This window comes from Parus major, chromosome 5 (assembly GCF_001522545.3).
Source record: "Parus major isolate Abel chromosome 5, Parus_major1.1, whole genome shotgun sequence".
Classification (NCBI taxonomy): Eukaryota; Metazoa; Chordata; class Aves; order Passeriformes; family Paridae; genus Parus; species Parus major.
In genome coordinates, this window is record NC_031774.1 from 14,616,842 (window position 1) to 14,633,487 (window position 16,646).

Below are 16,646 nucleotides of genomic sequence, written 5' to 3' on the forward strand. Positions count from 1 at the left end.
ACACACACACACACACACACACACACACACACACACACACACAAGGAACCATTTCAGTGCTCACCAAACCCGGCCTTACCAGAGGGTTCTAATCAGTGCTTAGAAAAGCACCAACGAGGAGAGAAAGGGAAAGCTGAGTTAGGTGGGGCTGCAAGGGGAGTGTTTAGCTGGCACAGAATGGTAGTACACAAAAAGGCAGGTTGGACACTCAGTTACTACTAAAAAAACAAAAAGCATTTAAATAGAAATAGTTGAGAAATTTTACTGAGAAAAACATTTTCCAAGTAAACGGTGTTCCTGGACAAGAAAGAATAATACTGAGAATAGTGCAAGGCCTTGGATTTGCTGCCTGGGCTCTTGTGACAGAGCTGCTCAGTCCACCATCTGTTCAATACACAAATAATGGAAATGTTTGTGGTGCACGTGTATAATGTATTTGGAAAATAATGTATATCTTTATATAAAACCGGTATCTGAGAATTAAACTCATACAAATGTGTAATATAAACTAACAAGAGATGCTCAGGAATCCATGTACCATTAACTAAATGGACTCAAGAACTGCAAATTCTATGTCTCATGAAAAACCTTTTGGACAGAGGCTGCTGACAAGTCCTGCTATGGTGATGAAGAAGAACTAACCCTAACTGCCCCCTCTGGTGATGCTCCTGGACTTAAGGCAAAATAGACAGAAGGGAGCACTGTGCCGCTCCAGGGACATGTGCCTGTCAATACAGGCACTGTGGCTGAAAGCCCTGATCTTTCTTCAGGGCAGGTACTCAAATACTTGATTAAGCACACCCTTGCACCATGTCACTGCTTTGGAAATCTACATTTGTTCTGTATTATATTAATAAAATATTTATTATGTATAAGATGTTTTATTCTCTGTGCTATTCCTAATTCTTCTCTACATGGCATCTGGGGAATGACAGGAAGCTTTAATCTACAGGAACTCCTCATCACTTCCCTGAGTGGTAACAGCTAACTCAGTGCAAGCCTTGTACAAGGCAAGAAGGTTTCTCTCTGTATGTGTTGTTTCTCATTTATTTACACTGAATTTCACCAGCCATTCAGTGTCATGAACACAACTAATTTTAGATGCCATTAGCTAAAATAATCTTGGATCATTAGAAAATACTGTCAGGTCACTGTTGTGCAGATCACTCATGAGTATGCTGAACAGCTCAAGCTCCAGGCCAGATACCTGTGGGAATGCACCACTATCTTCCCAGACATTTCTCCACAGCCACTGCTTCCCATCTTTCAAATCCATGGGGGATCAATGAGTCTGTTCTGAGAGGGTTTTAGAATCCTTTAACAGGGAACTTGTCAAGCTCCTTTGGCAATCCACACCCAGCATTTCAAACAGGTCAGTCTTGTCCATGTGAGTGGCGGCTCCTGCATGTCCAATAATTACACTATTCCCTGACTGGGAAGTCATTAAAATATTGTTGCCTACTATAATATAAATGTCAATTTTACACTTCTAAAATAAATAAACAGGGCTGCTATGGATTTCAGCTGTAGTCATTTTACAGTTATGTGTAGAAACAGTGCAAATAAGATAACCTTCTCCAGCTGCTGGATAATCCAAACCTGCCTAAGTTTCCTTGACCTTCACTAGGAAGTCATCATCAACTTATTTCAATTAATTTACAAATATTAGTGCCATCTGTTTTTGTAGGAAGCAGCCAGTGTTTTTTATTTGTACATTCACTGCAAATCTCTTTATCCTCACAGTCTAATTACTTGCATAATTTTAATAAGATATATATGTGGCTGAATACACTAAATACTTACAGCAGGTCATCCAAGCAGATTCCTCACTTGACTGCTATCCCCACCCAGCCACACACCAAGTCTCACTGAGTTTCTCACATGTCTGCCCATGAAGACTGTGGACAACATCCAGACTTGGACCTGATCCTACTCTATTCAGTTCAAGAGCAGTGTTTTCAGCAGTACTACAGAAGTATAAATGTAGTACTGTGAAACTTGTCAGCTGCTCAGCTACAACTCTCAGCACCTTCCAGAGTTAAGCCAACATCTTAACAGTCATGCAATGAACCTGTATGCTAATAATTCAAACTGCCATATCTGAAAAGATTAAAAGCAAACACAGTTAATTGCTACTTAGCTCAACATTCAGCCTTTTCCTTGCACAACAACATTGTGATCACATGGTGAACACTGAGCTCCTGTCTTAGATTGACAGCAGCAAGATAACAAATAACATCCCTTAATGTACTTCATCATTAGGCATCCTTTTAAAATGAGCTGCCAGCATTGTTAAACTTTCCAACTCTTTGATACCAGATTGGTTGATCTTTTTTTTCCAGGTGGATAAAGTACAAAAGACACAATGAAAAATGTTCTGTTATCAGTTCTCATTTTGGTTTATCAGTAACTTCAACTGCATTTTGTTAGTCAAGAGTATGAACCTCTGTTTTATACACAATATTGAAGAGCCAAAGTTATCCTCTACAAAATGAACAACAAAGTTTTAGTAGCTTATTACAGTGATGCATTTTCTCCCTTCATGTTTTGATTTGAGTGTGTAAACTTATATTCCAGTATAGAAAAGCTTTGTGAATTTGGTAAGAAAGCATAATGTGTATTTTACTTTTGGATATCAATGAAATAGAGAAGCAGCCTCAATCATGTAACTCCTCTGATGTTTGTAATTGAGAGCATCCCATTTCTACTGTATCTCATATGTAACTGATGAAAGAAAATGTGTGGGAGGTGAATTTATTTGTTTTTCAGAGCTACAACAGCAGCTGGTCAGCAGGTTCAGTCCAGGCCTCTCTAGTCAAAGTAGCTCAGGACCAGTTAGACTGAGATCTTAGGAGAGGTTTGGGAGGAAATGCAAATTGTTATTCAAAAGCAGACAGCTGGAGGGCAGGAAAAGTGGGGAGCAGCCATGAACCATTAATATCTACTTGCTAGTCTGATTAGTTCACAAATGAGAAAAGAGTGGAACATGTTGTGCCTCTTACTCTTTACCTAAATATATTTTAGTAGAGTATTTATATACTCTACTGTACATATATGTTTTAAGAAAGGGACAAATTACGCCAAAATAAAATTCCTGCCAAGTTCTGATGAGAAGTCCTCCCCCTTCCTGCTCCTCTTCCTTCCCTTGAATGGACACTGCCAGCATGTTAGTGCTGAGCAACAGCTGAGAGATGGACAGAGAAAGCACAAAACGACCTCAGTGTAACAGCAGTCAAGAACTCAGACACAGGAGTGACCCCCACAATAAATATCCTCCTGGCTTCCAAAGGAGAAATTAGGAGGAAGAGCTCGCACAGCTGAGCTCATGTACATGGAGGAGAGCAGCACAGATCTCTGTAGGAACAGAAAGAGCATAGCAAAAGCCCTTTCTGCACTCATCTGATTGCCAAACACCTTAGTCGTGCAGGGGCACCTTTGGTTTTTCCCCAGGCACAGGGTAGGAAGCCCACAGCCTTCTGCTGCACCTGAAGAGAGCTTAAAAGCTTCAAAGCTGAAGGTAATTTGTCCTGTATTATCTCTAGGCTGCCTTCTTGGAGAACACATACAGAAAAGAAACTGCACAGTGGAGGAATACCTTTCATGCCTTCCATACTGGAGCACACAAAGGCTCCAAAGATTTTATTAATTCAATTCATCCGCACTCTCAAACCTTTAGGCAGTGGGGAGTAAGCTATTTATCTTTTGGTTTCTTGTAAGGAATTCACACTAGACTCACTGCTAAATCATTTTCCCTGTACTACTAGTACAGGAAATTAACTATAAATGAACTATGAAAACAAATAATTCTGCTGCAATTTTCCACCAATATTACTTTACAGTTTTAGTACATTTAGGAAAAGCAATATAGATTCAAAAAAAGAGTTACAACTTATTTATATACTGATCCCTAAATTATACCCTTTCCTCTTTTAACAGGCGCTACTTATATTTCTTGCTTATTCTGCAGAGGTGTATATATATATATATATATATATATATAATGCTACAGCATCATAGCATGGCTTCATAGTTGACACTGAAGATAATTTCATTCTGAGGCTACTATTTACTGAAATAAGTAGGAGGAGATAAAAGTCAGTTTATAAATTAATTTATAATTAATTAATTATGTAGTTATAATTTAATTTATAAATAAGGAAGAGATAAAAATCAGTTTCTTGTATTCTTTACTATAAATAAAACAGCTTCTGATGTTTATATAAATGGTGATATTGCGATATTCTGTTCTTTTTCAGTAGTTACTGATTTTTTTCGTAATTTCCTCCCTGTACAAACACTACTGCATTTCTTTAGAAAGATTAAGCACCAAGGATTTATGCCTTCATTAAGGTCCATGTTTTGAAGAAATAAGAGATGGTGTGCTTTAAAGACAGACTATGTAGTTGGTTCTGAAAATGTTTTTTAAGTAACACAGGGGTAATTGTGGAGAAGCACTGCATTTTGGGGTGATCTACTCCATATTGTTTGAAACTCCCTTGATAAAGTCTTACACCAACAGATTGTCAAATTATTTGAAAAATTATTAGAAAATCTGCTGAGAGAAATTTATTGAAATATGGTAACTAAGAGTATGCACTCTGCAAATTAGGGGTTTTTAGCACATATTTACAGGGCAAATCAATTAAACAATGCCCTGAGCTAAACTCAAACAGCAAAACTTCAATTTTGCCTCACTGTAATGTGTTTATTTTAAGAAATATAAATCCTTTAGCGAATCAATGATGTGTGTTCACATTAGGGCTGGGTTCTGAAGCACTAAGTGGGAGCTGGAGTGAGCAGCAAACTGAGTGTCTGACTTGATGGCAAGGGCAAGTCTGTGCTGCAAAAAGCTGGCAGTAAACATCTTGTTCTTCACACTTTACAACAGAAAAGCCACGTGGAAATGAGGTTTTCCACCACTACAGATTTCAGGCTACAGTCATACCCATCAGTTTTAATGCAGTTTACCATTTAAATAGCTAGGGCCAAAATCTACAGTAAGGATCTGGAGCTGAAGTCTTTATAGGCTGAGTGGGAGTAGAGTGTGCTCCTGGTTTTTCTGTAGCAGTACAGTGGTAGGTGTTATAAGTGAAGAAAACAATTTTCTTTTGTCATAGAAAACATGTAAATCTACAAACTGAAATCTCAATTCAAAAGGAGTTTTTTGTGAGAAAGCTCAAACTAGATGTTTCTGTGTAAAGTCCCAGCTTCACTGAATTCAGTGGATAAAACATCAGTTCCTTCACTAGAGGTACCACATCACTTTTTGTTTGAATTTCTTTCAGATTAACATTTCCCTATAGAAAATATTTAAAACAACTCTTTTTTCACCCCCTCTTTTCTTTTTTAATTTTTTTTTTTTTATTCCTCCCCCCTCCTCAGTAGGAATCACTTTTCTTTGCCAGAAGCACTTTGGTCAGACCTACAAAGGAGCTGCAGACAGAAGCCATGAACAGATGTCCTCTTCAGGACCCTGCTGTGAGTTGGAAGGGGTTACTACTCTCAGCTGCTCAGCACCATTCCATGCTCTCCTCATTAAGGATCACCCCCACTGATGTGCTCATTGAACAGTTTGTATGAACACTTCCTACATGGCGCAGCTTCAGGCTGAGCCTGTTAGCCTGGTACAGACCAACGATGAGCAAAACAAATGGAGCTGGATTTTGCTTAAAAGAAAACGAGGGAGCTCCTGCACAAGCGGTGTGAGTGGATGGAGAGGGCAGCAGCCTTTGGCAAAGGAAGTATAGCAAGTAGCTAAAGACTGGAACTTATTCTGGTGACATGTCTGGATTTGGAGGAGTCTGTCTGTGGCTCAAACTAGCAGTTCCTCCAGTATGTAATGGATGCAGAGTTACCCAGATATCAGAAGGAATCCGGGTCCAGATTTCATCTGGAGACGTTCAGCTAAAAGAGAATTTGTCCTGGAAGTGGTATCACAGACACTGAAAGTTACTAGGAATTACAGAAAACAGCTACCCAAGCTGCAGTTCAATAGGAATCACAAGTAAATTAATGACAGTGTAACTTCCCTACAAAAAACATGTTCTTGTAAATTCCTGAGCACTGGCGTCCTCTGAGTACTTTACAACTCTTGGGTATATTTTGGCCCGTGAAATCTGCCTGATGTGCTGGAACCCAACTGCCCTCACCAGACAAGCAAACAAGCAAACCTCCTTGGCCACGCAATTCTTTCAGGAATTAAGAAACATTCATAGGGGTTCTCACATCTTCCTAACGACAACAAACAGTTAGTCAAGTTACCTTTGTTAAGCAAACCAATTTTCATTGCTTTCATTCAAACCACCTTAAAATAGAATTCTTGCCTGCTTTATTTTGTCAGATGCAAAGAAAACTGAGAAACTGTATCCATTGTTCCTTAAAAGAGCTTATTAGTGAAACAAAGACCTTTTTTTTCCAGTGAGTGCTGTTTGTGCAGTTACTTCATGACATTTATTTGGATTCAGTCCCAGGGGAAAAAGGCCAAATTCAGTTTCAGCACTTGCCTACTACAGCATAAACAGTCATTAGTTAACAGATCTTTTTTGGCGGTCTTTATGTAGCCTCCAACATCAAAGCACGTGATATCCATGAAATAATCAAAGCAACATATGTACACTGAAGCACTGTACGTACATTATTTTTCAGTAGCCTAGCAATCCTCAGAAATTTGAAGAGGTTCTCCTAGGCCTTGAGCCAAAGCCCTTGGAAGCTGATGCTTTTTTTTTTCTCTTTGACTTCAATAGATGCCGAGTCTGGTTGTCAGATAATCACTGCCATGTTAATGGCAAACTACTTTCCATTTTTATATTAATTTCCTGCTCAAGGAAGGTACAGGACTGAAAGCACTGGAGAATGAAATCATTTGGCCTGTTTCTACACAGGGCAGAGAAAACCTGGGTAACAGCAGCCAAATCCCCTCTTAAGGCTTCAATGAGTCATCCTAACCATGGCATGGAAGAGTGAGTGGATACTTCCTTTGCCACCGCTTTTCCTCTTATGAAGGGCAGCACAAAAACCTGCAAAAATCATAGTGTTTTTTGTGCTGTGTCCACTAGAACTGGGAATAAGGCCAATTTATTTTTTCCTCTAATGCCAAGCATTTCTCCTATAGGTGCAAGTTTTTAGGGAAATGCTGGCTATCTCAATACTGGCTGTCTCACATCTGGCTTTGCCTCCCATTTTTCTACATCCTGCTACATTACTGGCACTGCCTACACTTTCAGATCTTGTGTAACATCACAGTTTTTCTCCAAGTCCTTCAAAGAAAAAAAAAATAAAAAAAAAAAATAAAAAATCCTACCAAAACTAACGAAGTAATGTGCTTGCCAGCCCCCTCCTAACATAAACAAGTGACATTAAATGACATGAGTCAGGGGGGATAACTTTCCTGCTGTTAGCAGCAGAGTCCTTCTGCCCTTGCTCTGCATTTGGTCTTGGGTGCTGCTGAGATCTGGCTTTTGAACAACAGAGAGGAGCAGGAGCAGGCCAGCAGGTCAAGGGAGGTGATCCTGTCCCTCTGCTCTGCCCTGGTGAGACCCCACCTGCAGGCTGCATCCAGCTCTGGGGTTCCCAGTGTGGGAAGGACACAGACCTGTTGGAATGAATTCACAGCAGGTCCACCAAGATGATAAGAGGGATGGAAAACCTCTCCTGTGATGAAGGGCTGAGAGAGTTGAAACTGCTGAGCCTGAAGGAGAATAGGCTTTGGGGTGACCTAATTGTGGCCTTCCAGTACCTGAAGGAAGCCTACAGGAAAATCCCTATTTTGAGGGACTATTTACAAGGACATGTAGTGGCAAAAGAAGGGGGAATGGCTTCAAACCGACAAAGGAGGTTTAGATCAGATATCAGAGAGCAATTGTTTACTGTGATGCACTGGCACAGGTTGCCCAGAGAAGCTGTGGATGCCCCATCCCTGGCAGTGTTCAAGGCCAGGTTGGATGTGGCTCTGAGCAGCCTGGTATAGTGCAAGGTGTCCTTGCACGGGGGGTTGGAACTGAATGATCTTTAAGGTCTCTTGCAACCCTGGCCATTCTAAAATTCTGTGATTCCATGAAAAGTTCACTGTCAGAAATGGTTGTGAATACACAGCCTGATTTGATTAAATGAAATCTATTTTCATGAGGGAAATTTGCAATGTGTACTGGCAAAAGAGGCACAGCAGACAGGCTTTGCTGAAGCTGAAAGAGGTGGTAGAGTTGGCTTGGGAGGAACATAGATACTTCTGGAGAGCGAAACCTAAAACTAAACCCCCATAAGAAGAGACCGTAAGTAGTTTATTGTTAGTTGAGCAAAAACAGAATTCTGGAAAAGAGTGGGAGAGAGTAGGAGAGTTAGTGCATGGGTAAAGAGCTGCAACAGGGTTTAAATTTTTCAAGAAGCAACTGATGGAATAAAGACAGTATTTATATTTATATATATTTATACATAAAATCCATGAAGGTCAAATAGTAAAACATAAATAATTTAAAAATAAAATAAATTTGAGACATACTTGAAGGTTGAAAATAAAATTAATTTAGTGGAACTATTAAAGGCAAGATCCAAATCCTACTGAAGTTGGTGGAAAGAGAATCACTGACTCCTACAGTGTTGGAGCAGGACCAAAGAGAACAACAAAGAAATTCCCAAGGACTGAAAAAGTATCAAGAAAATCTCAGTGGTTTCTTCACATCTGTGTTTGATAACAAAGAACACTGGTGACATTCATGAAGGATGCATTTCTGGGTACTAATGAGGACAAAGTGAAGGAATCTGTGAAGTAACCAAGTACAGGAACAAAATAAAGACAGATAAGTAGTAATGGATTATACCCACAGATGAAGCACAGCATTTTTTGAGTTCATCTGTGCACTCTATAATTTTTCCTGCCATGCTGAGGAAAGTCTTATAAATTGGTACTCTAGATTTCTGAGTACACTGGGCATCAAATAAGTGAATGTCAGTTGCTAAAAATAAAATAGAAGGCAAATATTTTAAATTATTTTCTCTTTTTAAAGGACATTTTCTATTTTGGCCAAATATTAGTAAATGAAATTGACATTTTTAACTATTTCTTCTAGAAACACTCTCTTCACAAAAATGAAGCCATGACACGATTTGCAATGAGACAGAGTATTTGGACTGAAAGTCTGAACTCTCTCTTGTTTTTGGTTGCTTTTACAAACAAACAGACAAAAAAGCCATACCAACAATAAGCAAAGTAAAATATTTCTGAATATGAAATAGCATGTGTATTGGACATAGAGCACACTCACTGGATTTAATATGTCATTATCAGTATGAGTTTAGGCATATCTGAACAAAATATTCGGTATCTTTGTGTATGAACATGCCCACTGGCAATCCATGGCTCCTTGTCTCAACACATCCTTAGGAATTGCAGTGAATTGGAGAAGCATAATTTTCTATCACCTTAATCATTCTCCCTTGTATGGTCTGTTATTCCTTTGTCCCCACAGGACACTGTCACAGCTGAATGCAGAAGTCTGGACTGGTGAATAACTGGGGGTTAACTGCAAGTTCCTAAGGGTGTTTTGCACACTATGCTGTTAATTGTTTCTTACCTGCCATGCCTATTCCAGCTGGAGAAGTTGGGAAAGACAGCACAGACAAGACAGAGAAGCTGCATATGTACTGCAGTGGAAAAAATAAAGTGGCCTTTGCAAAGTCAGATGCTAAGGCTATTTAGGAGAAAACATTCAGTATGTCCTTCCTTTGGGTAAAGCAGATAAAACCAGACCATGCAGAGATATAAATGTGCAGAGCTACTCCACGAGCCCAAACTGGTTGCAATTCTTCCATCAGTCAGTCTCTGTGAAATCTGTTATAATCTCATGACCCAGCTGTGAACTGTTCCCTTAAAAAGCAATTCCTCTGGGTATTAGGTTTCTGATTATTCAAGACAGCCAGATGCAAACAGAAGACCTGCAACACATTTCAGGTGCTATTGAAATGCAAATACATATAAGGTATATTCTTTCTGCTTCTCCCGGAGACTCATAGTTCAGGCAGTTTCATTTGCAATGCAAATTTATTATGGGAAAATATTGTGCTCTACAGTTAGAAAGAGGTAACTTAAAGTTTACAGAATTTATCCTGATTTCTTCCTGCTAAGAACCAGGAAGACTTTAGACCCCTATGTTTGCACAGATAGGATTGCAAAAATGCCCTGCAGTACAAGCTCCTGTACTTCAGTCTGAGCTGCTTTAAATGTCCAAAAAGATGTAGCCTCTGGCTCTCCATCATTTCCTCTGGGAGACAAGTTCTATTATGTCAGAGCTTTTCTCCCTGTTCTGTAATACATAGCCCCTACTGATATTTAATGATATAAACCACAACAGATGGCTGGCAGAGCATTGTGGTAAGTTAATAGCAACTCTTGCAGGCATTTAGAAGCTTGAAAAACCTTGGAAGAATCCTCTAAAAGAAGAGAGAACCACAGAGATAACATTAAAGATATTTTTGTCCTACTTGAAATACAGGACCTGTCACTGGTACCAAAAAACTACAAAAGATTTTATTAATTAACTGTGAGTCAAGGGAAACTTCTCCCTACATATAAACTTTTGGCCTGCTTTCACAAAAAATTCACAAAAACAAAAACAACCTCTCTCCCTACAACATTTTGTATATGCTGCTCTTTCAGGGAAAGGCAGAGTAGCAGGTGATGGTATTTCATGGTGTCACATGTTCTGTCTGCAAATTCCTGAGGGAACCTCCCAGTTTGGGATCCAATGGGGACCACCAGCCCACTGGCCATTAGCAACCAGCTGACTGTGCAGATTTGGCAGGTGCCAGGTACAGGTGTGAGGCTGGAGACACCTCACTCAATTTGACCTCGAGACAAAAGCTTCCAACTCGTTTGCTCTAGAGAGGTGAAGTTCAATGTCTCTGAAATCCTTCTCTTGAACTCTGACATTAGCTTCTGAAAGGTATTTAAGTGTTCTACTCCCACCGACTACAACAGCATTTAAATACCTCACAGTACCTGCCTGACATGAATGACAGCTACTTGCTTGAATAATTCAAAACTCTATACCAAGCACCATTTTTGTCTTTCTGTCTTCCCAGCCATTCCAGAATCCTGATATTTCACTTTCTTTAGACCACAGCTACCAAAAATCAAGCACAGCTTTTGCAAATCCCTTCCCCTTTGCTGCTCACGTTCCCTGGCTATGAACGAGGACAGTGATGTATGACACGCTCTGGCTGACGATGCCCCAGCTCTGCCAGGAACCGCCAGTGCCCCGGCTCAGCCCTCTGCAGGGAATGCCACGGGATTTTCTTACACGGAAAACAAACGGTGCCCCCGAGCTGTGCCCCCGTCCCCAGCAGCGATGCTGCCGAAACTCGTAACGCAAAAGCTCCAGCGACGGGAGCTCGAGGCTGAGTTTTTGTCATAACTTGCATTGCGTAGCAGGGTCTGGAGAGCTGCTGATTTCTGAGCAAGAGGGTACTAAATAGAATTCTGCAGCGTAAGGGCCAGGGGATGACAACTTCTGTGAGATTTTAATGAATAGACATTACGGCTCAGACTATAAATAAATCACTTAGAGGACTGGTATGTACCCACACTCGTGTAACATTCCTATTGATTTCATTTGCTGCAATTGTGGCCTCTGGGTGAAATGACAGCTCCCAGTAATGGGGTGGGGACTGGGTTGGCCAACCACCCTCTTCAAGGTGGCAGCTCTCTTCCACACAGGCTTGGCATACAGAAAGGGATGGGCTGAACTCAAACACATGGAAGTTTAAAAAAAACCAACACACTTCAATACTTCAGTACTTTCGAAAATTTCACTGGGCTTATAAAAGGAAATATTAAATGCTTGTCTATATTTAGGTCACTTACACAAGGCTGCATTTACGTTGTAAATCTATCACCTCTCTTTTTTTTTCCCTCCAGTCCTCTCCATTCAGAGGCCTTTCATTTTTTCCTTCATAGAATTAAAAACACTGTTTTGGTGTCAGGCATCGTCTTCTGGCACTTCATCCTACCTTAAAGTTTTGGTATGGGAAGCTGAAGGGATTTACAGGTAAAAAAGCAAGAAGGTTCCCTTCTATAAAGATCTCCTTTTTAAATTAAAAATTTCAGAAAAGTAGCAAAACTTGTATCATATGGGTTTAGATCCCAGGTCCACACCAAAGCCTGGAGGACCACTGGGTCTGAACCTTTTCCCTGGGGCCTTTTTATTCCCTAGTTACCATCAGGGCTAGAAGAATGTTCCAGAGATGAGGGAGTAAAGCTGTGGTACCTGTATACTTCAATAGAGATTTCCTCCTTTTTTGTGTTTGCTGAACCCAGAAATCTAGGTCATAGATGAATTCCAAAATCAAATAGCCAACTGAGTTGGTAAAGGAATCTAGAAATGACCACACCAGGGAAAAAGATGAGACTTTACACACTCACCAGTTGGTTTGATGACTTTTCTTGTTCCTGGGGACACCAAATACACACAAAATACTTGTTTCGAGTGAGATCTGAAACACTGATAGATCAGTAAACACATTGTACTTAATATAAAATATGTTATAGTGTTTTTCCAAAATATGCCTGAATTTTTATATGCTCCATTTTGAGATATATTTTAAGTAGCTGAATTAAAGATGAGTTTTGTCAGTGACATCTGACTAGAGCTTGACCATAGCTTTGTCACACATTATTAGAGTCCAAGTTTATAAAATATGGTTTCTTGTGCCTTTCAACATGCATGTCGAATTCCCTTTTACTGTCACTGTACTTCTTTTTGCCACTGACTTCTAATAATTTCCAGTTTTCCTAAACATTTTTGGGGAATATGTACTGAGTATCTCTGAATCTTCCTTGAACTCTGCCTGACAAATCTACAGGGAAGTCTAAAACCAGCCAGAACTCCATGAGAAGAACACACAAGCTGAGAAGTTTCTTTGTGTCTTGCTATTGCCAAATGATGGTGCAGTGCTACAAAATATTTAGTTTCTTTCATTTTTATGTTCATCTAATAGATGCCAGCACCCATTTAGTCTTAATCTAAAAATAAAACTCATTCACACACAACAAAAGTATTCTTCACTACTGTCATGATGTAAAATGCCTTTGCCTTCAGTAACTTTGAGCTTCTGATGAATGTAGTGGTGTAGTTTTAAAGCTAGATTAAAAAGAATGGACAGCAGCAAGCATTTAGCTTTAATTTTAGCAAGGAAAGTGTTGCTTTCTTGGTTGCACAGACAGGCAAAATGAAGAAAAGGGAGGTCATCCTTCTAGAGAGTCAAGACATGCTTGTCACACTGCACAGCAGGGCTCTTCTATAAGAAGATAAAACAACAATGCTAAAAGTACAGAATAACATTAATTTTTTTCCATTTCAAACAAGGAAGTGAACTGCGTCAAACATATCGGGGAAAAAGAAGATTTTTTTTTTCAATAACATGCAAAAATCACTCAGGTAAATTAAAAATCTTTCAGATCTTAGGAATAGTCTGGTCAGAGAAACTGCGAACTGAGGCAGCCTCTCTGGAGTCAACTCAGCATCACCACCTGAAGCTAGATTTAACAGAAACACAACCTCTGCATGCGGTAGGTAGGGCCAGCCTTAGTTTCTTGAGTGGTCTCTTTGATGTTACTAATTTTATGCTGTATTTTAAAATTCAGAATAAAATGGTGGCCACTTGGCTCTTTGATGAGGTATTATTCATAAGCAAATGGGGAGGTTACTGTAAGGACATGCTGTGTGTGGCTGAGGTTAAACACACCAAAACAACTGTTCTGGCTTCTAATTTGAGCAACACGGCAATTACTTCGCTCTGACCTACCTGGAAACCAAACAGAAGGGTTCATCCCTTCCTTTTATTGACCAGACAAGTTTAGTCACACATTTCACTTATCCTATTATCACCACCTAATTGCTTACAAATCTTCAAAATTAGCCTGATACTCTGACAGAATTCATAAGGAAATGTTAAAAGAAAAACATTATAGAGTTGCTGTCTTCATCCAAACTAAATGAAGCATAACCTCACTTAGGGTCTTCAAATTCCCTTAATGTTAATGCAAAATTGCTTTTGAGAACAAGATTTTATTCAATTGATTGCTATATTTTTTGAGTACAAGATGAGCAGGAACAATCCAGGAGGCAGGTGATCCTGTGCTAGGAACCTGATCTAGGGGCTGGTAACTATACACTGCAGATATGCAGGATTCCAAAGAGACTACAGGCTCTGCAATTCACTTATCCCAGAGCCCTGAAAAATCACATTTTCTAAGGAAAGACTGTGATAACTAGTGGCTAGTATGGAAGGCATAGAGAGCAGAAGTCAAAGAACCAAAGCATAGCCTTGGGTGAGAAGATCACAACAAGCCCTGCTGTTTGCTGGGCCTTGCTCATTCATTGGTGACATCTGGGTTAGTCAACCCTTGCTACCCCTGGTCTTTGCTCTTGCTGTTATGACAAATCCTGAGCCCATTACTGTGAATGGTTTTGTGAATGACACACCCATGGGCAATGCACTCACAAAAGGCTATCCTCGTTTTTGGGAAAGAACTGCCCACAAGCACATGTTTTGCCTTTGGCCCACTACTTTGCAGCACCTGCTGCTAAATGCAGAAAACATATCACCCTAATTCAGTTTCTAGGATGCATGTTACTTGTCTGTTCTCAAAGTGAAGAATGCTGAGGTCATGGTATGCAACTCTGATGTCCCAAGCCTGGAGCTTGAAAAGTACCCAGAAATACTGGAGAGCCTCTTCTTGAGGTACATTTCCCTCAGAAAGCAGGCTTTTTTAGCATTCAGACTCACTTCAGACGGTTTTTTAGCATTCCCACTCACTACTCTCTTCAAGTTTTAACTCTTCTACAAGCAATATCAATCCAGAAAGCAAGCAGCAGATGGATCTGATGTGCCACATGGGCTCCATCATGTTGGCCCTGGAACAAATGTGACCCTGTTGAACTGAAGCTATCGGCTGCTGGGGCCAGAAAACAGAGTTCTCTCTGCTGCAACCTGGCCAGGCTTGCCCAGAGTGGATGTGTGCCAGAGGCTCTGTGCTGAGCACTAGTGAAGGGTGAATGGTGTGGAGCCCAGTCTTCCATTTTGAACTTGGAAGTAACACCTCTGATGCAAAGCACAGATCTCATCACAGCCCGTGAGATGGTGCTCAGATCACTGTCTCACGTACACACTTCTGCTCTCAGAGGCCATTAACAAGCCAAGCCCTTTAGGCTTCTTTGGAAATCCAGGCCTTAATGCATAGAATGACATTTATTGCCTATTTCTGACCCTATTTTCTGCCATTGTATGACTTGCTTCCAGCCTAGCAGTACCTGTGTTAAAATCCTGTTCACTCCGGAATTCACGTGCTATGGTGAACTCTCTATGGTGTGGATATTGTCCAAAGGTCTTTCCACACTCACTGCAGTGTGTCTCACTGGTAAAAACAGTGAACTGGGTTACCATCTGACCAAGTGCTGATATGCATATCTGATTTTCCTAGCATTAAGTAAATTTAAGTGTTCTGGGCACAGCATCAACATTCTGACAATTTTCTTATACTTTGGCTTTTTAAAGGACAAAAGTAGAAGAATACAGAAACTGTTTCATGGATAGAATCACTTTGGATTCAGTTCTGCAAGTTCAGATTATATTAATACAACTAATAAAACAGGAAACATTTTCATATTAGTATTTTAGTACATGCTTTTCTTTTTGTAGTGTTATTTTTATCCCATGTCAGACAAAAATTTATGGCAATTCTGAAATGCTGAAAATATTTTTAGAAAATGTGATTGAACAGAAAAAAAACCCTAAACCAAACAGAAAATAAAATCCACAGAAAGATAAATAAGACAGCATTCCTCATGGTAGACTTGGCTGTGCTGGGTTAATGATTTGACTTCATGATCTTAAAAGTCTTTTCCAACCCTAAATGATCCTGTGGTTCTATGAAGCAAAAACTTTGTTTACCTAGACATGCAGAACTGAAGCTTTATGAACTAAGGGAATGTCTGCATCTTTTAAAGCCTCTCTTACAAACATCCTTTTCTAATACTGTCAAAACACAAAACAGACTCCAATTTTTAAATTAACTTGTCAGCGTTTGTGAGATGCTAAGCTAAAGAGAAAAATACAGAAGCTGTATGTGGCCACATACACAGATTTTGTGTATTCATGATGTTTTCTTTTGCTATGTTGACAACCTCAGCCCTTCACTCCTAGTAACCACAAGAGAGGTACACCTGTAGCAACTCAGAGCCTCGAAATCAAGCCTTTAAAAATCAACTTCAATTAACGTGCCTCTGTGTCACCTGATGTACCTTGGAGGTGAAAAAAGTGGATATGAAAGTGTGTTTGTTTTCCTTTGCCATGCCTTGCAATAAGAAATTTCATTCAATATTTATCTAAGGATTTCGGTAGTAAGTAGAGAGTTTGTGGCAATCCAGTGAATGTTTTCACAGTGCTGTTGTTACTGCAGTTGTAAAGTTTCACTTATGATTGAATGTTCAGGGCTGGTAAAACCCTGTGTCTCTTTACTGCTCACAGATGTGTCAGAAAAAAATTTACTAAATGCCTGGTTTTTATTACTGCTCTGCTGATCCTTTTTCTGTGGACATTCCAAAATGCAAGTTAAATACGATGGTGAATGTATCTTCCAGATATTCACATTAAAG

General features: G+C 39.8%; 1 protein-coding gene and 1 long non-coding RNA gene across 5 annotated transcripts in view; both read right to left on the minus strand.

Annotated features, from left to right (window-relative positions):
* The window catches only part of LOC107206274, an 11,132-nt gene extending 10,311 nt beyond the window's left edge, over positions 1–821 (minus strand). The window contains exon 1 of the long non-coding RNA XR_004497890.1: positions 80–821. This is a non-coding gene — a long non-coding RNA (uncharacterized LOC107206274). The remainder of the gene's footprint in view (positions 1–79) is intronic.
* Positions 1–16,646, minus strand: part of KCNQ1 (potassium voltage-gated channel subfamily Q member 1) — a 333,756-nt gene that overhangs the window by 58,704 nt on the left and 258,406 nt on the right. The gene's annotated exons all lie outside the window — the stretch shown is intronic.